This window comes from Dasypus novemcinctus, chromosome 21 (assembly GCF_030445035.2).
Source record: "Dasypus novemcinctus isolate mDasNov1 chromosome 21, mDasNov1.1.hap2, whole genome shotgun sequence".
NCBI lineage: Eukaryota > Metazoa > Chordata > Mammalia > Cingulata > Dasypodidae > Dasypus > Dasypus novemcinctus.
In genome coordinates, this window is record NC_080693.1 from 41,591,240 (window position 1) to 41,612,139 (window position 20,900).

Genomic DNA, 20,900 nt, shown 5'->3' on the forward strand with positions numbered 1-20,900 from the left:
TATAGAACTAGGAGGGCAGAACTATTTTTCTCCTATATCGATTATGGTGCAAAATAAAAATAAATGGAAATTATAACTGGAATATTTTAAGAAGCAATGCAAATTGTTGACGTTTTCCCCAGGAGGGAAGTGTGTAAGCCCCTGGATTGCCATTTCTATGAGGGCAGGGAAGGCCTCTGCTTTTCCTTAGCATTTTATGCCTCAGGCCAGCGGTGCCTGGCCCAGAGCAGTCGCTCAATACTTGTATGGAAAATGAAGGAGCCAATGAAAGCACAACATGAAAGGCAGTGCCAGCTCCCGCCCCACCTGCTTTTCTTGGTCACTTGAAGCTTCCCTGGTTTAGGCGTCTTATTTCCCGCTGAGGAGGATGATCCCTTGGCCCAGAGCCTGACTTAGGTAACATGTCATTACCGAGGGTGCTCAGCGTCTGACTTCCCCAGAAAGGGCTGTTTCGGGGCAGGGCTTAGGGCCAGTCCCAGCCCCTCCCTGGCCTTGCACTGCACTCAGTGCACGGGGGTATAAATTCCAGGTGCCCTCGGCCCTCTGCACTTCAGCACAGGCTGCCGACAGCAACATGAAGCTGGGAGGCTTCCTGCTCCTTGTGGCCCTCCTCACCCTCAGCCTAGAGGCGCAGCAGCTCCAGGCTGCCGCGACACCACTGAGAATTGTGGGTGAGTCCAGGCTACAGGCAGCCCCATTCTTCTCCATTTTTCTTCTAATGCTTGCAGGGGAGGAAGGGAAGGAAGGGAGAAGGAAGACAGGAGCCGCTGCAGGGGCACATCCTCACTGGGGCCGCCTGGTTCCAGCCAGGGGTCTCTCTGCTGCTGCCTCCACTTTTGCCCCCTCCTTTTCCCTGGACACCCCTGCAGCTGACTCACCCAATTCCCCTCTGCAACTCTGCTCCACGGGCTCCCCTCCATCTCCCAGCTTCTCCCTCTACTCCTGCTTCTTCCCTCCTGCTACAAACAGATTGAGCCACTAGAGAAACCATTGTCTTTGTCATGTTAAACACTAATCACCTTAATCTTTTTCCTTCCACCACCATCTATCTCAAAAGAAGTAGACTTCTTTTTTTAAGATTTATTTTTCTTTCTCTCCCCTTTCCCCTCACCACCACATTGTCTTCTCTCTTGTGTCCATTTGTTGTGTGTTCTGTGTCCACTTGCATTCTCATCAGTCAACATGGGAATCTGTGTCTCTTTTTTCTTGCGTCATCTTGCTGTGTCAGCTGTGTGTGCGGTGCCACTCCTGGGCTGTCTGCGCTTTTCGCACAGGGCAGCTCTCCTTACAGGGTGCATTCCTTGTGTGTGGGGCTCCCCTATGAGGGGGTCACCTCTGCATGGCATGGTACTCTTTGTGCATGGCAGCACTGCACGTGGGCCGGCTCACCACATGGGTCAGGAGGCCCTGGGTTCGAACCCTGAACCTCCTATATGGTAGGCAGATGCTCTATCAGGTGAGCCACATCCACTTCCCTCAAATGAGTAGTCTTAATTCCCTGCCTCATTTTCCCATAATGCATTCCTTAATCCAGTAAGACTGACTATAGCTTCTATCCTGCCCCCATCACTCTCCATTATTTCCATTGCCTTTTTCATCTACTAAAATCTGATTGGCTCAGATTCAACTCTTACTCTTACTTCTTTGTTCCTCTTGCCCCACGTTACACTGCTTGCCAAGTGTTGCCCATTCTTCCTTGAAACCACCTCTTGCACCCGTTCCTTCCTTTCCACCCTCACTGCCCTCAGTTTCCACCTCCCCCATTACTCCACAGACCACTGCAATAGTTTCCTAATGGCTCTCCCCTGCCAACTCCCTTCCTTCTGGATGCTGACCCTTTCTGTGCTGTCACACAAGAACACTTTTCCCAGGGAAACAGCAGTCAGATCCCTCTCTGGCCTCCAAATGAAGTCCAAACTCCTTCCCCAGGGCCTCAAGATCTGCCCTCTGCAATTGCACAGCTCCCACACTTTTCCTGGCTTTTAGATCATGCCCTTACATGTGTCCAGCCCTCCAGGTGGCATGCACCGTTCACTATTACTGCCTTCTATGTCAAGGCTGGGACTGGAGTGAGGAGGGAGGCACCTAGGGCACAAAATCCCAGGGCTGTGCAAGTGCCTCACCAGCCTCAACCTCGTCTCAGCTGTTTTGTATAATTCATGAACTTTGCCTGGTAAATCTTTCTTCTCAGAACACTCCACCACCACCCTCAGGACAAGCTGGGAAAGCTTCCTGCAAGACTTGCCTTTTCCATCTGCCTAACTAAACCTAAGGTCTGGCCTCTTCAGAGCCCCTTTAGTCTTCTGGACATACCTCTCTCTGGACACTTATCACACACTGCCTTGTTTTTAGTACTTTGAACAGGTCTTATCTCTATTACTAGACTGTGAGCTACCAGAAGGCAATGGCCCTGTCCTATACCTTCGAGTCTCCTGAATAGCTAACACTATGCTGTCTACATAGTAAGAAATCAGCAGATATATTCCTAATGACCAAGCTGCTGTGAGTGGGGGCAGGGGTCTTCAACCCTCTCATCATAAATCGACCACATCTAATAGGAGCAAGGAAGGATCACACCGATTTTCTCTGAGGCCTGTAAGTACCTGGTCAACATCCCACCGGGCACCTTACATCTCAGGTGTTGCTGGTGAACCACAGCTCTCTTTCTCTTTAAGCCTGGACAGGGCATTCCGAACCTTTTCAACTCAGCCTTCAAAGAGCCACTTCCTTGATTGGCACTGACGCTGGAGAATCAAACTCATTTCTCCTGCTGGATCCAAGGGTCTCATTTTACAGATGAGGCAACAAAGGCCCAGAGAGGTACAGAGACAAACGCAGATGGAGAAGCTCCAGCTGAGTCTCCAGTCGATGCACAGCACACATTCCCCTGGACTTCTGCACACGATTTGCCAGAAGCCCCTGCAGGGTGTCAGCCAGCTTCTTGGACCTACTTCATTGGTTCTGAAAAACCGTCCTTGATGCTCGGGGATCTTGGAGAGCCTCAGGTCATGAGTGACTCCTGAAATCTGGAGGAGCACTCTTCATGTCGGGGTCACCTTCACATGTGGCACAGTGCCAGGCAGGTGTGGAAGGAATCCCACGTCATACCTTCTAGTGGACAAGTGACCCTGTGAGCCCAGACCCACTTCATAGGGGGCCACAAAGCCCCCCATGGCACTTGGTGGATGCGAGTCTCCCCTTTTCCTCTCCTTTCCCTGCAGAGTGGGAGTGAGCACAGTTCAGTCATCCCAGTCCTTAGCTTCTTTGCGGCTCACCTCCAGAACACAATACCCCACATCTTTGAAGTAGGTCTTACTTGAGATCAAGTGAGAGTATTCATGTGAATGCGTGGTTTGTAGCTGAAATATTTAAGATGTAATGAGCATTATTCTGCCAGTAATCATCTCAATTCTATTATATATTGAACTAAAAGGAAAGAGTGGGACTGACTCCTTACTCAAGGGCTGTCCTCCCCCAGCACCGGTACCTGAGGCACAGGAGTTCTCACAGCCCTGTTCCAATGTAGGTGCCTGTGTGGAATTCTGCAGTAGTGACCTGGACTGTGATACAGGAGAGCGGTGTGTCAGCAATGGGTGCGGCCACATCTGTGCTGCAGAGTAAGGACAGGTACGAACAGGCCCTTCCCTGCTTCCCCAAATGTTGTCCAACGCCGGCAGGTTGTACACTTGGCCCCAGTGGAACTTCCAGAGATAGATGAAAAATAGCCCCATCTCTTTGGGCCCTCTCCCTCTACAATCACTTCTCCCAAGAGAAAAATGTGTCTGTCATAGGATGATGATTTTCAAACGTTTAAAATAATTTTCATTACCCAGGAATCCTGGGGGAAAATCATACTCTTCAGTTGAGCAAAAAGAAGATGAAAATCACCCATACTCCCCACTTCAGAATGATGCCTGATTAGTATATTGGTGCATACTTTAAAAACACACACACATAGTATTTATATTAAAATGAGGTCATATTGTACCTATTTTTATTCCCTGATTATTTTGTTTAAAAGTAGCTGGTGAGCAACATTCAAAATCAATGTTTCTCTAGTATCATCTTTAATAGACTCAGAAGCCCATCATCTATCAGTGCACATAACACCTTTTACTCGGCAACCTCCATTAAGACACACTTAAGATAGTCCCTATTTCTATACGAGTAATACAGTATGCATACCCTTACTTATTTTCTTGGTATAAGTTCCAGGAATTATAATTGCTGCCAAAGGATATGCTCTTTTTAAGGCCTTTCCTATACATTGTCATGTTGACCTATGAGAACTTTCCTGTGAAAAGGTTCAGGGGCCTTACATGACAGGTTCTTTACCTACAGGTAGCCATCATTTAAAAATAGAAAAGCATAATGAAAAGTTGCCATGATTCAGAGTTGTTTACAAATTCAGTTGTATTAAATACAACAGAATCGGCCCATACTTTGAAAAGACCACCCAAGTTCAGAACATACTGTTTGTCCAATCCATGCACAGTCCAGCAGGTGGCCTTGCTGGCTTCTTGCATGGTGCCAGTTCCCAGAAGTGGGAACCTTCGCCTCTAATTGCAGTCTGTGGCTCCAGGTGGCAGAAGCAGTAGGTCTCAGACCTAGTTTTCTTGTCTCTTTCTCAGATGAAGACTATCATAAGGAGCAGCCCTCTCTAGGCACAGTTCATCCCTTCCCTGAGTTCCTACCTTCGAAGATGTGACGGATTGGAGTTCCCCGACCAGCAAGACAGATGAAAGTGGGGGTAGATGGTGGATATGGGCAGAAGGGAAGAGGAGTTGTTTCCTTTCATAAATCATTGTTAAAAGTACCCAGACAACTTGAGTTATTTGGTTAGGGGTGCCGAGGAGGAGGGGGACAGATGCCATCTGTTGAGCACTTGCTATGCAACTAGAACTAGATTAAACTCCCCACAAGCATCATCTAATGACAATGCCTGAGGACTCCTGTGGACCATATGTGGGATGCATAGAAGGAGACAGACTAGAGCCATTTCAACTCCTTCCCTAGAGGACCCCTTGCCCCTGGAGAAAGAGTGTGTTGGAAGGAAGCCAGGGGCCAGGGGGAAGGTAGGGAGAGCAGCGGCCTGAGGGCCAGAAGCTTCACCCTCATTGTGGAGGTTGCTGCTGGGAAAGCGCAACAGAGGTGTGTCTCATCAACCCAAGAAGGTGCCTGCTAGAAGAGCCACTGGTCCCAGAGAATGTAAAACCGTCTGCAATTAACAATCTGCAACTAACAATCATGGGGGGCGGATGGGGGGGTTGTTTCTCTCCTTCCTCTCCATCCGCCATCCCCCAGGGCTTCAGCAAACTGGAAAAGGTAGAACAATGAAAATGGAGAAGGAAGTAAAAGATGCTTCAGGTGTGACGGCATTAAAGCACAAAACAAGAGCCACAAAGAAATAACAGTGGAAAACAAAATTTTAACAATGTTTATATGTTTACAAGGTAATTGTTGGGGAGGGGGTGTAGCTTAGTGGTTAAGCACCTCCTTCCCATGTACAAGGTTCCAGGTTCAATCCCCTGTACCTCCTAAAAACAAAAAACGTAAAAAGAGATTGTAAATATTAGCTTTGCTGATTGTGAGAACCAAAGCATCGCTTCCTCAGGTGAGGGCTGTTGGGTTCATTTGTTCTCCCCTGTTTGACTTATTTTCCTTAACAACCTATTTTTTATTCTTCTAAGGTAAGAGCCAAGACACAATGCAGGAGTGAAATGAAATGGAGCTGTTAAAGAGCTAGGAGTAAGTGTTGGCTTATCCTTTGGGTTTTTAACCAAAGGTCCAGGGATAAACTTCATGCAATTTTACACAGGATTTCATGGGCATGTGGATTTTTCTAGCTAGAATAGCTTTCACCAGATTTTCAAAGGGATCAATCTCTCACCATGGTTTAAGAACCCCTAGTCTACCTAGCTGGTTAACCAGAGCCCAGTCCTGGCCCCAGGATCAGCTTACAGTGGTAAACTTAAACCAAACCAACAAAACTGGAGAATCTTGTTTCTCAGGCACATCATACCCCCTTGGGTCCAGATCTAGTTCAGCTAAGATTCTTCAAGCTACACTGGGATCTGAAACTACCTATTTCTCAGGCTGTAGCAGAAGCTATGCACTTCTCACTGTGGATCTCAACAAAGAGGTGAGCAAACCAGAACCTCATAGAGGTTTAGTGCTGGAAATGCCTGGTAATCATTCCAGTCCATTCCCCTCCTTCTGTGGGTAAGTTGGGCCCTGTAGGAGATGCAAAGAAAACATCACCAAGGCCATGATCCTTGCCCTCAAGGAGCTTGTGATCTAGCCTGTTCTCTAAAACGAACACACCTTATACACTTTAGAGGGTAAGACAGGGGTTATCTGGCACTGTGTGACATGTGAGGGGCAGATGTCAAGTGTGAGGGATTTCATTGGCAGGGGAAGTTAGACAGGGGTTCACGGAGAAGGAGACAATTTTAGAAAGCACACTGAGTGGCCAGAGCTTCACCTACATGCTCTTATTGATCCTCATAACCACTCTCTGAAGTTGCCCCCCACCATCAAGTCTCTGCATCTTTCAGAGAAAAACAAATTTAGCTGCATGTCCCAGACTTCTTTGAAGTTAGGTGTAGGCGTGTCACCAAGTTCTGGCCCCCAAAATGTGAGAGAAAATGGGACCTACACCTTTTGGGTCATGTCCTTAAGGGGAAGGGACCTCCACGCTTACCCCTGGAATATGGATATTGTAGTGAGCCATCATGAGCTACGGGGAAAAGGGCAACACCCTAGGAAGAAGGAGCAAAAGTTAAATTGGGGCCTGGTCTCCAACTCTGGGAGGTCACCACATGAGACTTGGGTGGCATATGCTTAGGTATTATGTAAGAGATCAATTTCTATCTTAAGTCACTTTTCTTTGGGGTCTTTATTACACTAATTGAATCCATGCCTATCAAATGCATCATACTTAACCTCATCATCTTACTGAGGAAGAAACTGAGGCTCAAGTCAAGTGATCCTATTGTAGTTGAGCTAAAATTCTTCAAGCTGCTACCAGAGAAAAGGGAAAGCTTCCCCCTCATCCTAGCTTCAGGCTACCTCATAAGCCCTCATTTCTTATCTAGGAATTAAGGTTGTCCTAGGTGATTAATTATAGGCCTGTTCATATCCCTGGGGGAGCCACACTCCATTCACAAGGGTACATTCTATCAGAACTTAATAGACCAGCATTGGTACATTTGACCATATCTGAGCCATTCAGTCTTGAATATGTGGGTTATCCATGTTGCAACCTAGCATGAGCCACACCAAACCCACATCAGCTCCTTTTCATGGTCTCTTTCAAACAACCTCCACTGTGTTTATCACCAGGCCTGTGCATCCTTCTAGCACGGTTGTTGTACATCTCTTATGCACTGCTTCAAATATTCTTGGCTTTGCATTCTTATTCTAATGATTGCAACAGCAACCTCTTCATCTCAGGCATCCACTAGCTTGACACAAGTGTAATTTGTGAGTCTTGGCTACGTAGTACTCCAAGACCCTCATTTTTGCTTTCAGTTTTCTTTGACTATGCAAAATGGAACTCCTGCAGGAACCACCAAGAACTCATGCGTGTTCAGCCCAAAAGCAATGGAGCACTCATGCCTCATGGGGCAACCCTTGACCAACAGAAGTCAAAAGCTAACAGATACATGCTCCATAAGGCTTCTCAGAATATCCCAAGGATGGAGCAACGTTACCCCTTTGCAATGGCTCACTCTATAATCCATATTTATATTGATCCTCCATCCTTCCTTGCTCATTCCTTAACAAATCACCCACAAATCAACCTCCTCTCAGGATCTGCTTTCAGGGCCCAGGCTAAGGCACCCAGTGACTGCCTCTCAGTTCCTGATCTTCTCTGAGCAAATGCTTGAATATCACAGATACACACACATAAATGCACATATAAAGCACACATATACACACAACCCAAGAATAAGCCATAATATATAAGCATAGTAGAATATAAATCCAAATAAAAATAAACATTTTTCTTGAACAAAGCCCAAAGTCTTCAGAGACCTATCTCTCCCCAGTTTTCCTTGCTGAACAGAAGTGCTCTATTCTCAGGATAAAGCATATACATTTAGTTAATTTCAAGGTTTTCCCTAAGAGGATTTACTTTATATTTGCACAACTCAAAGGCCCTAGAGATGGTTTCGCAGTCTGTAGCCCTTACCTCTTGGGTGACTGAAAACTGTTCACAGCTTTTTTTTTTTTTTTTCTTTTTCTTTTCTCAGCTTTTAAAATGGCTATTTTATTTTCCAGCTTTTTGTCCTTAAAGTTTCAGAAAATCTTGGGATGTCTAATCTAACCAGGTTCCTTAGGCACGTTGTATTTTAATCATAATTTAGAAAATCTTTCCTTAGCTTTCAAGGACTTTTTCTTTACTTACTGAAATTTGGCATTTGGATTGTTAATTGCCCTCATTTTAAGATGGTTGAATGGTTTAAATTCGGGAACTATAGGACAAACTATGATTCTTACTCTCCCAGCCTAGTAAACAACTTACATTTCCCTATCTTGTCACACCTAGTCCTTCCCCCGTAGCTTTCTTAAAGAGAAGGCCCTAGAGTGGCAGTGTAGGACAAGTAGCTTAGGAAAAACTTATTTTCCCCTCCCAATAGTTTGTATATCTGGGTTTCTATATGACTTTTCCAGCATGCTTAGCTTCTCTAATTTGGGCTCCAGGGATATTCATTTACATATATAAAGGTTTATTTAATTTTCAACAATTTGAATAGTGCTTTTTCAAAAATTTTCATGTTAATTTGATATTACCATCCCAAGGCATGACACAGTTAGACACAAACAAAAACTCACAAATCACTAATGTTACTTATAATTTTCATTCTCTTAAAAAGTAAATTTAACTGTAAAATAACGTTATATTCAAAAGATCTCTTTGAAGGCTATTTCTGATTATTCTAATCCGCACCGTGACCATGCAGTTTTGCACAAAAATTCATTCTCTTTTTAGTCATTGGCTTATAACCAAATTTTCCCAAAGCTTTAAAATACAATTTGCAACTTCTCCTTTACTTTAGAGCTCTGCTTATTTTCCATTTCAACTTTGACAGACCTTAGGCAAGCAACACCATTTCCAGTATATACTCACCGAGGTCACTGAAATCTCAGGGAAAACTGCTGCTTTTCAGGATCCTTGATGCTCAGGGTACCCCTGCTCTCCAGCTTATGGAGATAACAGGACTTTGGCTGCTGCTGGACTGAAAGAGTGAATGTCCAACCCCAAGGGTTGAGGATTCCGTCAGGCAGTGATCTCCGAGGTCATGGGGTCTCACCTGGGGTGCCAATTTGAAGGAAACCCCATAGGGGTCCCTTTAGGTTTTTGCCCAGAGCAGATAAATTGGAGTCCACTCCAGGATGGTCATGAGAGAAATCAGGTTTACTAACACCAGTGGAAGGGCAGAAGATGGAGATGTCTCAAACCTGCCTTCCCCTGAACCATGGAGAGCAGAAGTTTCTGGGGATTCAAACAGGGGAGAAGAGAGTAGTTACGATCACAATGGCAAGTACACACACAAGGTTGAAGACAGTCCTGAAATAACCATAAACAACCTCAATTTATTTTCTGTAATTCCAGTGCAGCTAGAAGAAGCTATCCTGCCATTCCCTTTGACCAAATTAAAGTGCTTACATAAGTAGGAATATAATCTTGGTTCTTAGCTATCCCACTCCATATTTCTACCAGAATGTTCTATTTTAAGAGTGCCTTGGGCTCCCAAAGACTTTCCTTTAAAAGGCATTTCATTCAAGGCAGTACCAGAAATGTGTTGGCTTTTATAAAGGGTATTTATTTGGGATAGGCGCTTACAATTACCAGGCCATAGATTGTAAGTTACTTCCCTCACCAAAGTCTTTTGCCACATGCTGGCACAAGATGGCTGCTGATGTCTGCCAGGGTTCAGGCTTCCTGGGTTCCTCTCTTCCCAGGGTTCATTTCTTTCCAGGATCAGCTCCTCTGTTTTCTCCACAAGGTCAACTGTAGACTATCAGGCAAACATCTCTCTCTCTCCGGGGCTTCTGCCATGTCTAAGGAGCTGTCTCTATTCCTCTGTGTTCTTCTCCTGTGTATTGACTTCCTGGGCTCAAATAGGAAAAACTTCAACACCAAAACCTCCAACCAGGCCTTTTATCTGAGACCCCACCCACCAAGGGGTGGGGACTCAATGCCCTACTGACATGGCCCAATCAAAGCCCTAATCATAATTTAATCACACCCAGGTACAGATCAGTTTACAAATATAATCCTATGCCTTTCTTTGGAATTCATAACTATATCAAACTACTACACTTGCTTTATGGAGATCCTAGAGGAATGTGCTGGAACTCCTCACTGGACAAGGGAAATGACAATTCATTCTTTACGCCAAAACACATTATCTTGATTAGTGTAGATATATAGTAGGTTTTGCAGTTAGAGTGTTTGAATCCTCTTTGTTCCTCTTTTTCAAGATTGTTTTACCTGTCGGATCACTTGCATTTTTGTATAAATTTTAGAACCAATTTGCCAATTTCTTCAAAGAAACCAACTGAAATTTTGATTGGGTTTAGTTGAATTTATAGAGTAATTGAGAATAGTGGACATCTTCACTATTGAGTCTTCATAATTGTGGTCATGGTATAAATCTGCATTTATTTAGTTTTTTTTTTCCTCCCCCTCCCTGTTGTTTTTGCTGTTTTTGCTGTCTGTGTCCATTTGCTGTGTGATCTTCTGTGTCTATTTCTCTTTTTGTCTTCTCTTTTCATTTTTCTCCTCTAGGATTCACCGGGATTTGATCCTGGAGACCTCTAATGAGGAGAGAGGCTCCCTGTCACTTGCACTATCTCAGTTCCTGATTTCTGTTGCATCTTGCCTTGACTCTCCCCTTCGTCTCCCTTTTCATTGTGTCATCATCTTGTTGTGTGGCTCGCCACATGGGCACTGGCTTGCTGTGCAGGCACGCCTTTACCAGGAGGCCCAGGGATCGAACCTCTCATATAGTAGACGGAAGCCCTGTCACTTGAGCCACATCTGCTTCCCTAACTAGGTTTTAGATACTATTTCTTAGCAATATTTTGTAGTTTTCAGTATATAGGGTTTGCACAGTTTTCATTAGAATTTTCTCTTTGATATCTAATTTTTTCATGCTATTGTAAATGGTATGTTAATAACTTTATTCTTCCAATTTGTACTGCTAGTATATAGAATTACAATTGGCTTTTACTTTATCGACATTGTATACTGTCACCTTGTTAAAGTCAATAATTAGTTCTAGAATAATTTTCAGATCCCCTAAATTTTCTACACAACACAATCATGTTATCTGCAAATGACAGTTTTATGTTTTCCTTTTCAATATTTATGCCTTTTATTTCTTTTTCTAGCTTTATAGAGTTAGCTAAGATTTTGTGTGAAATGTTTAACAGAAGTGGTGAGGGGAGGTATCCTTACCTTGTTCAGATCTTAGGGGAAAAACTTTCAATACTTCATTATTAAAAACAATGTTAGCCATAGAATTTTTGCAGATATCCTCTCTCAGACTTAGGAAATTCCCTCCATTTTTAGTGTGGTGAGCATTTTTTGGTTTTGTTTTGTTTTAATGAATACCTGTTGAGTTGTGTCAAATGGCTTTTTGGCATTTATTGAAGTGATCATATGATTTTTCTTATTTATTCTGTCATGTGACGAAGAATTTTTTAAAAATGCTTCAAAAAAGACTTGCACTGGAAAGCAGATTTGGCTCAACTGATAGCGCGTCTGCCTACCACGTGGGAGGCCCAGGGTTCAAACCCAGGGCCTCTGACCCGTGTAGTGAGCAGGCCCATGTGCAGTGGTAATGCGTGCAAGGAGTGCCATGCCATGCAGGGGTGTCCCCTGCATAGGGGAACCCCATGTGCAAGGAGCACACCCCATAAAGAGAGATGCCCCATGCGACAAAAGTGCAGCCTGCCTGGGAGTGGTGCTGCACACAGAGAGCTGACGCAGCAAGATGACACAACAAAAAGGACATGTAGTTTCCCAGTGCCACTGACAAGAATATAAGTTGACACAGAAGAACATACAGCAAATGGACACAGAGAGCAGACAACTGGGGTGGGGAAAGGAGAGAAATAAATAAAAAATAAATCTTTAAAAAAAAAAGACTTGCAGTATTGGCACAAATGCCTCTTGGTCATGATGCATTACTCTTTTTGTATATTGCTGGATTTGATTTGCAAATATTTTGTTGATGATTTTTGTTACATTCATGTTATATTCATGAGGGATATTGGTCTGTAATTTTCTTTAAATATATGTCAGAGTTTAGTATCACAGTTACGCTGGTCTCTTTACCTATTTTTTTTTAAAGATTTCCCCTTCCCCCCACCCCTGCCAGTTGTTTGCTCTCTGTGTCCATTTGCTGTGTGTTCTTTTGTGTCTGCTTGTATTCTTGTCAGCGGCACTGGGAAACTGCATCTCCTTTTTGTTGTGTCATCTTGCTGTGTACACACCACTCCTGGGCAGGCTGTGCTTTTTTTGCGCAGGGTGCACTCCTTGCGCGTGGGACTCCCTATGCGGGGGACACCCCTGTGTGGCACGGCACTCCTTGCACGCATCAGCACTGCACTGGGCCAGCTCACCACACAGGTCTGGAGGCCCTGGATTTGAACCCTGGACCTCCCATGTGGTAGGCGGACACTCTATCAGGTGAGCCAAATCCGCTTCCCCTCTTTACCTATTTTTGAAGGAGTTTAAGTAAGATTAGTTTTGTGTTGCTTTGTTTTTTTCATTAAATGTATTGTAGAACTCACTGTTGAAAACATCTGGACCAGAATTTTTCTCTGTGGGATAGTTTGTGATTACCTGTGATGCTATTCTAAAATACAAATTTGGTAGTTCTTCCAATTAAGTCTCTAGTGGTTTTCTATTTATTCTGTTAGCATGATAGTCAATGCACTTTGGCGTCTGACCTAGACCACTCATTACTGCTTATCTCCTGCCATGACCTCTGATGGGCCCTCTCCACCATCCCCAGCACCACTACCCCCACCTCAAAGGCTGGGAACAGACTACTCCCACCCTGCACTGTGAACCAGGCCATCCTAGACATCCCGCCGTCTTTCAAGCTCCAGCTCTGAGTCCCCACTTAGTAAACACTTTCCAACCTCCCCAGGCAGTGCTAGTAAATCCCCTCTTCCTCCCAGGAAACTTTGCTGAGATCTCTGCCATGGCACCAATCACATATTCTACAATTTTAAAAATGGGTCTGACTTCCTTTTCTTTTTTTCTGACAGCAAGTCCAGTGCCAGGAGCAGGAAGAGTTCAATAAATGCTGCCTCTCTTACCTTGTGCCCTATTTCAAACTCTTATCTCCCCAACCAGATAACCCAATTTCCAGGCAGAATGGACCCAGCTCAAGGATTTTAGGACTTTGACCAAATTTTGATATATGAAAAGCCCTGGGAGAATCTGACTGTGGGCACTCATGGTCTTGGTCATTTGTTTCATCTGTGTCCATCCCCCACTTAGTCCCCAACAGACATTCCTCTAATAAACATCCCCCTTACGCTTGTAGACTTGGCCTTGACAGAAAACATCAGTTTTGAGAGGTATGTAATATCTGATCTACCAATCAGCTAGATCTCCTTTTTGGGATGACTTTTGGCTGTACCTTAAGTGTCCCTGACACTGGGATTATGATACAGCTTCATTTATACAAGGTCTGTGGTGTTTTACTACAACCAGACAGATAAGAGTCTGTGAATGTTCACTTTCTGTATGGCAAGACTCCTTTTACTTTCATGACACAAGAGCATACTCCAGGGTCCAGACCCCCTTTAGAGATACCCTTTTTCCTCAAGCATCCCAAAGTTTTAATAAAATAAATTATTCTCCTCAAAGCACAAATTTCTTTTGAGATAAAGAGAGGCAGAGGAAATTATTGGTTAAATGGAAACAAGATATCAGATAACAATGTAGATGACGGTGATTATGATCCTCCTTTTGGAGTTTATACCCCATTAGCTCTACAAGCCAATAATCCATTCTTTAAAAGCAATAGATATCCTTATTATGCTCTTCAAGGACATCATTTTGTATGTGTACACAAGGCATACAAAGCACTATCTGTAAATTGGGTTAGTTCCTGTCATATAGCTATGCTGTTCCCCAAATACTTATTTATGATAAGTTTTCAAAAGGGAAAGTTAGAAACATGAGGGCTCTTATCATTCTTTTCATACTATAGAGACTTATGAAGAGACTACTGCCAGACTAGAGATAGCTCTAAATGGATGTGGAAAAATGCCATTTAACACAGGGTAAATTTATGGAGTGTTCTGCTCTTGATATTTTTCTCTTGTCACTGGGGCAGCCAGTGTTGGAAGATACACTATGAGGTTAGAGATGCTTTTAGTAAAGGTAGTTTTAGACTTAGAAAAATACATCACTCATCTAGGGTAGGTTCTCTGGTCACTAGGTGACAAAGTATCAGAATTTAACAAAATCGACTGGCATTAGATTATCTTCTGGCTTCCCAAGGAGGCTTGGGTGCACTAGTGAGAGCCCAGTGCTGTGTATTTGTAACCAGCCATCAAAAGGAAGTTTACCAAGAGGTAGTGGCAGCAGAAGCCATGCTAGAGAAGCCAGCTCAGCTTACACACCTCCCAGATCTGACTGGTCTGATTCTCTTTTTGATTGACTTCTAGAGTCAAGGGGACCTTGGCTCAGGGATGTCCTAATAGGGGGCTTCTTATCCTTGGAATCAGAATATTCATAATGTCCCTCATTCTTTGTCTGATCTCTTGACTCTTAAATGATACTACACACTACTAACTCAACAAATGATACAACAAAGTTTACAAAACCAGCACTAATGGGACAGCAAAAATCTTGAACTTCAGCTAACCCATGAAATCAGTGATGATAAACGAGAGATTTTAGTGGTGAATGAGAAATGAACATCATCTTTGGTCAAGCCCTTGTAATCAAGGGAATTGGGGTAAAATTGATAAAATTATATAAAGAAATCTCCAGGGGCCCCTCAAAGTCCCAAAACTCATGCTCTTGAAGCCAGGAAAGTGTTGGTTTCCTCTAGATTCTTGGTTATGTTCATAAAAGAATTAAAGAACATGCCATTTTATTTAGGCCATGTATTAGTCAGCCAAAGGGGTACCAGAAATTGGTTGGTTTTTATAAAGGATATTTATTTGGGGTAGGAGCTTATAGACACCAGGCCATAAGCATAAGTTACTTCCCTCACCAAAGTCTATTTTCACATGTTGGAGCAAGATGACTATCGACATCTGTGAGGGTTCAGGCTTCCTGGGTTCCTCCCTTCCAGGGTCTTGCTTCCCTCTGGGTTCAAGGTTCCTCTCTTCCTGAGGCTTGCTTCTCTTTCCTCTGTGTACTTACTATCCAGGGCACCAGCTTAAGACTTCAGCATCAAACTCTAACATCAAAACTCCAACATTAAGAACCCTCAACTCTGTCCTTTGCCTTACCTTTTATCTGTGAGTCTTCACCCACCAAGGGGTGTGGACTCAATGTCCTAATGACATGGCCCAATCAAAACCCCAATCATAACTCAATCATGCCCAGATACAGACCAGATCACAAATATAATCCAATATCTTTTTTTGGAATTCATAACCATATCAAACTGCTACAGGCCAGTAAAAAGAATTTATTGAGAAATGGAGGGAAAGAACAGAGCTTCCTGAGATATAGGAGAGAAGGACAGATATACTCACTGAGATTTGATGTGGGCTCCTCTAGGCAGAGAGAGAGTGAGATTTGACTTGTGTGGTCACCTTTTAAGCTATTAATTATTCCTCCCCTTGCTTTGTTGGGGGGAGGGCCCCAGCGGTTTGCCATTCTGATTGATTACCCCACCCACCAGTTTCCCAGGGGGCCCAAGATGAGGCCCTTGATATCCAAGGCTTTTCCTTGACCCCAAATGAGATCTTGTCCCAAATAGGGTTCTCATGCGGTCCTTCTGGGAAACTTTTTGGTGGTGGGCTTTCCCTCAAGGGGTTTCCAGGCAGGGTCCCAGGGCTACATGTTTTGGGGCCATGTTTTTCTGCCAGGTCTTCCTTCTTCCTAAACTAGCCTGCCTCACTGTCCTCCTACTCCTTGTATTCTCTCCTGAGTTTCCTCTTGATATCTTTTGAAATTTGAAATCCCCACCAAGGCAGCGAAGCCAGATAACCAATCAAGTCCCTAATTCATTACATTTGACCTACTACAAAATAAAGCCCACCTGCTCTAAACCCAGCTCTATAGATGGACAAATCCTCAACCAATCATTAGGAATCAAGCTAACTTTCTTTCTTTTTTCTTTTTAATGGATATATATATAAAATTTTTGAGTCATACAGTATGTTAGACAATATATTTAGGTCATAGTAATGCAATCATACAGTATTTGTTCTTTTGTGTCTGGCTTGTTTCACTCAACATGAAGTCCTCCAGGGTCATCCAAGTTGTCATATGCTTTACGATTTCAATTATTCTTACAGCTGCATAATATTCCATCCCATGAATACACCACAGTTTGTTTATTCATTCCTCTGTTGATGGACACCTGAGTGTTGTTTCCAACTTTTGGAAAATGTGAATAATGCCACTATGAACACAGTGTGCAGATGTCTGTTCCTGTCACTGCTCTCAGTTCTTCTGGGTATTGCAGGGTCACATGGCAGGTCTATATTCAACTTCTTTAGGAACTGCCAAACAGTCCTCCACAGTGGCTGTACCATTCTGCCTTCCCACCAACAGTGAATAAGTGTTCCTATCTCTCCTTTCTAACACTTGTAGTTCTCTGTCTTTTTAATAGTGGCCATTTTGATAGGTGTGAAATGATATCTCATTGAAGTTTTGATTTGCATTTTCCTAGTCATTAATGATGTTGAGCATTTCTTCATGTGTTTTTTTGTTTTGTTTTGTTTTGCCATTTGTATTTCTTCTTTGGACAAATGTCTATTCAAATCTTTTGCCCATTTTTTAATTGGGTCATTTGTCTTTTTATTGTTGAGTTGTAACATCTCTTTATATATCCTGGCTATTAAACCCTAATTGGATATGTGAGTTCCAAATATTTTCTCCCATTGAGTTAGCTGCCTTTCCACCCTTTCGACAAAGTCCTGTGAGGTGCTAAAGTGTTTAATTTGAGGAGGTCCTATTTACCTATTTTTTCTTTTATTGAACATGCTTTGGGTGTAAGTTCCAAGAAACCTACTACAAGGTCTTAAAGATATTTCCCTACATTTTCTTCTAGTTGTTTTATGGTCCTGGATTTTATATTTAGGTCTTTGATCCGTTTTGAGTTGATTCTTGTATGGAGAGTGAGATAGGTGTCCTCTTTCATTCTTTTGGTTTTAGATATCAAGTTGTCCCAGCACTATTTGTTGAAGAGACTGTTTTGTCCTGTTAACATTGACTTGGTAGGTTTGTCAAAACCCAGTTGACTGTATAGGTGAGGGTTTATTTCTGGATTCTCAATTCTAATCTTTTGATCAATATATCTATCTTTATGCCAGTACCATGGCACTTTGTGATGTTTCAAAGTCAGGCAATGAATTTCCTCCCACATCACTCTTCTTTTTTAGAGTGCTTTTGGCTATTCAGGTGCATGCTCCCTTCCAGATGAATTTCGTAATTGCCTTTTCTAATTCCGTAAAGTAAATTGTTGGGATTTTGATTGGTATTGCACTGAATCTATAAATCAGTTTGGGTAAGATTGACATCTTCGTATTTACTCTTCCAGTCCATGGACAGGGAATGTCTTTCCATTTGTTTAGGTCTTATTTTATTTTTTTTATTTTATTATTTTTATTTATTTATTTCAGTCTCTCCCTTCTCCCCCCCCCCCCCACCGCCGTTGTCTGCTCTCTGTGTCCATTTGCTGTGTGTTCTTCTGTGTCAGCTTGTGTCAGTGGCACCCAGAATCTGTGTCTCATTTTGTTGCGTCATCTTGCTGTGTCAGCTCCCTGTGTATGTGGCGCCATTCCTGGGCAGACTGCACTTTTTTCATGCTGGGTGGCTCTCCTTACAGGGTGCACTCCTTGTGCGTGGGGCTCCCCTATGTGGGGGACACCCCTGCGTGGCACAGCACTCCTTGCGAGCACCAGCACTGAATGTGGGCCAGCTCATCACACGGGTCAGGAGGCCCTGGGTTTGAACCTTGGACCTTCCATGTGGTAGGCGGACACCCTATCCATTGGGCCAAATCCGCTTCCCAGTTTAGGTCTTTTTAGATTTCTTTCAGCATTGTTTTGTAGTTTTCTGCATATAGGTCCTATACTTTTTTGGTTAAATTAATTCCTAGGTATTTGAGTCTTTTTATTGCTATTGAAAATGGAATTTTCCCCCTGATTTCCTCCTCAGCTTGTTCATTATTAGTGTATAGAAATGCTACTGATTTTTGCATGTTGATCTTGTATCCTGCCACTTTGCTGAACTCATTTATTACCTCAAGTAACTTTGTTGTGGATACATCAGGATTTTCTAAGTACAGGATCATGTCATCTGCAAACAGTGAAAGTTTTACTTCTTTTTTTCCTATTTGGATGCCTTTACTTTTTTTTTCTTGTCTAATTGCCCTAGCTAGAACTTCCAGTACGATACTGAATAGTAGTGGTGACGGTGGGCATCCTTTTCTTGTTCTGTCTTAAAGGGAAAATTTTCAACCTTTCCCCATTGAGTATGATGGTTTTTCATATATGCCTTTAATCATATTGAGGAATTTTCCTTCTATTATTATCTTTTGAAGTTTTTTTAATCAAAAAAAGGATGCTGGGTTTTGTTGAATGCCTCTTCTGCATCAATTGAGATGATATTGTGGTTTTTTCCTTCAATTTGTTAATAAGGTGTATTATGTTGATTGATTTTCTTATGTTGGACCAGCCTTGCATACCAGAATAAATCCCACTTGGTCATGATGTGTAAGTCTTTTGATATGCTGTTGAATTTGATATGATAGTATTTTGTTGAGAATTTTTGCATCTATGTTCATTAGAGATTGGTCTGTAATTTTCTTTTTTTGTAGTATCTTTATCTGTTTCCCATGAGTTTTGATAAGTTGTGTTCTAGTTTTCATTTGTCTCCATATTTACTGCTTTCATTTGCAATTTCTTCTTTGACCCACTGATTATTTAGGAGTGTGTTGTTCAGCCTCCACACATTTGTGAATGTACTTTCTTCCTGTATATTATTGATTTCCAATTTCATTCCATTATGATCTGAGAAGGTGGTTTGTATAATTTCAATCTTTTTACATTTATTGGCAGCTGCATTGTGCCCTAACATGTGGTCTATTCTGGAGAAAGATCCATGGGCACTTGAGAAGAATGTATAATCCACTAAGTGTGGATGCAGTATTCTGTATATGCTGTGAGGTCTAACTCATTTATCATATTGTTCAAATTTTCGGTTTCCTTGTTGATCTTCTGTCTAGTTCTACTTAATATGTGAGTGGGGGTTTTAAAGTCTCCATTGATTATTGTAGAGACATCTATTTCTCCCTTCGGTTTTGCCACAGTTTGTCTCATGTATTTTGGGGCACCCTAGTTAGGTGCATAGATATTTATGACTATTTTATCTTCCTGGTGAATTGTCTCTTTTATTAGTATAAAATGGCCTTCTGTACCTCTTATAACTTTTTTGCATTTAAAGTCTGTTTTGGGGAAACGGACTTGGCCCAGTGGTTAGGGCGTCCGTCTACCACATGGGAGGTCCGCGGTTCAAACCCCGGGCCTCCTTGACCCGTGTGGAGCTGGCCCATGCGCAGTGCTGATGTGAGCAAGGAGTGCCACGCCACACAGGGGTGTCCCCCGCGTAGGGGAGCCCCACGCGCAAGGAGTGCGCCCCGTAAGGAGAGCCGCCCAGCAGGAAAGAAAATGCAGCCTGCCCAGGAATGGCGCCGCCCACACTTCCCGTGCGCTGACGACAAGACACAGCAAATAAACACAGAGAACAGACACCTGGGGCGGGGGAGGGGGGGGGATTAAATAAAATAAATAAATCTTTAAAAAATAAATAAATAAAGTCTGTTTTGTCTGATACTAGTATAGCTTCCCCTGCTCTTTTTGGTTAGTATTCTCATGGATTATCTTTTTCCAAGCTTTCACTTTCAGCTGTATTGTATCCCTGGGTCTTCTTGTAAGCAGCATATGGATGGCTCGTGTGTTTTTTTTTTTTTACCCATTTTGTCAGCTTGTATCTTTTGTTTGGGGAGTTTAATCCATTCACATTCAATGATATTGCTGCAAATGCACTATTTACTTCCACTATTTTATTCTTTTGTTTTCATATGTCATATCATATTTTTGTCTGTCTTTTTACTGTTTTGATTATCCTTTCTGCTATTCTTTCTTCTAAACTCTCCTCCAAGCTTGTCTCTCTTGTCTCTTTCTTTCATGTTCTAAGGCTTCCTTTAAATGTTTCCTGCAAATGTGGGTTCTTTTTTGCAAACTCTCTTAGTTTCTGTTTGCTTGTGAATATTTTATATTCACCTTCATATTTGAAGGACAATATTGCTGGATAAAGAATTCCTGGCTGGCAGTTTTTCTCTTTCAGTATCCTAATTGTATCAAACCACTGTCTTCTTGCCTCCATGGTTTCTGAAGAGAAATCTGTGCTAAGTCTTACTGGATGTCCCTTGTATGTGATGGTTAGCTTCTTCTTTGCTGCTTTGAGAATTTTCTCTTTGTTTGATATTTGACATTCTGAGTAGTTGTGTGTCTTGGGTTGTCTTGGATTGGTTTATTCAGATTTATTCTGATTGGGGGTTTGGTGTGTTTCTTGGACATGTAAGTTCATTTCTTTCATGAGAGTTGGGAAATTTTCAGCTATTATTTCCTCAAATACTCTTTCTACCCCTTTTCCCCTCTTTTCTCCT

General features: G+C 42.7%; 1 long non-coding RNA gene across 1 annotated transcript; it reads left to right on the forward strand.

Annotated features, from left to right (window-relative positions):
• Window positions 1-421: 421 nt before the first annotated feature.
• On the forward strand, window positions 422-4,816 carry LOC105744534 (uncharacterized). The gene is made up of 3 exons (XR_009182176.2): window positions 422-671; window positions 3,527-3,627; window positions 4,632-4,816. It is a non-coding gene; the product is annotated as an uncharacterized lncRNA (long non-coding RNA).
• Window positions 4,817-20,900: the final 16,084 nt, after the last annotated feature.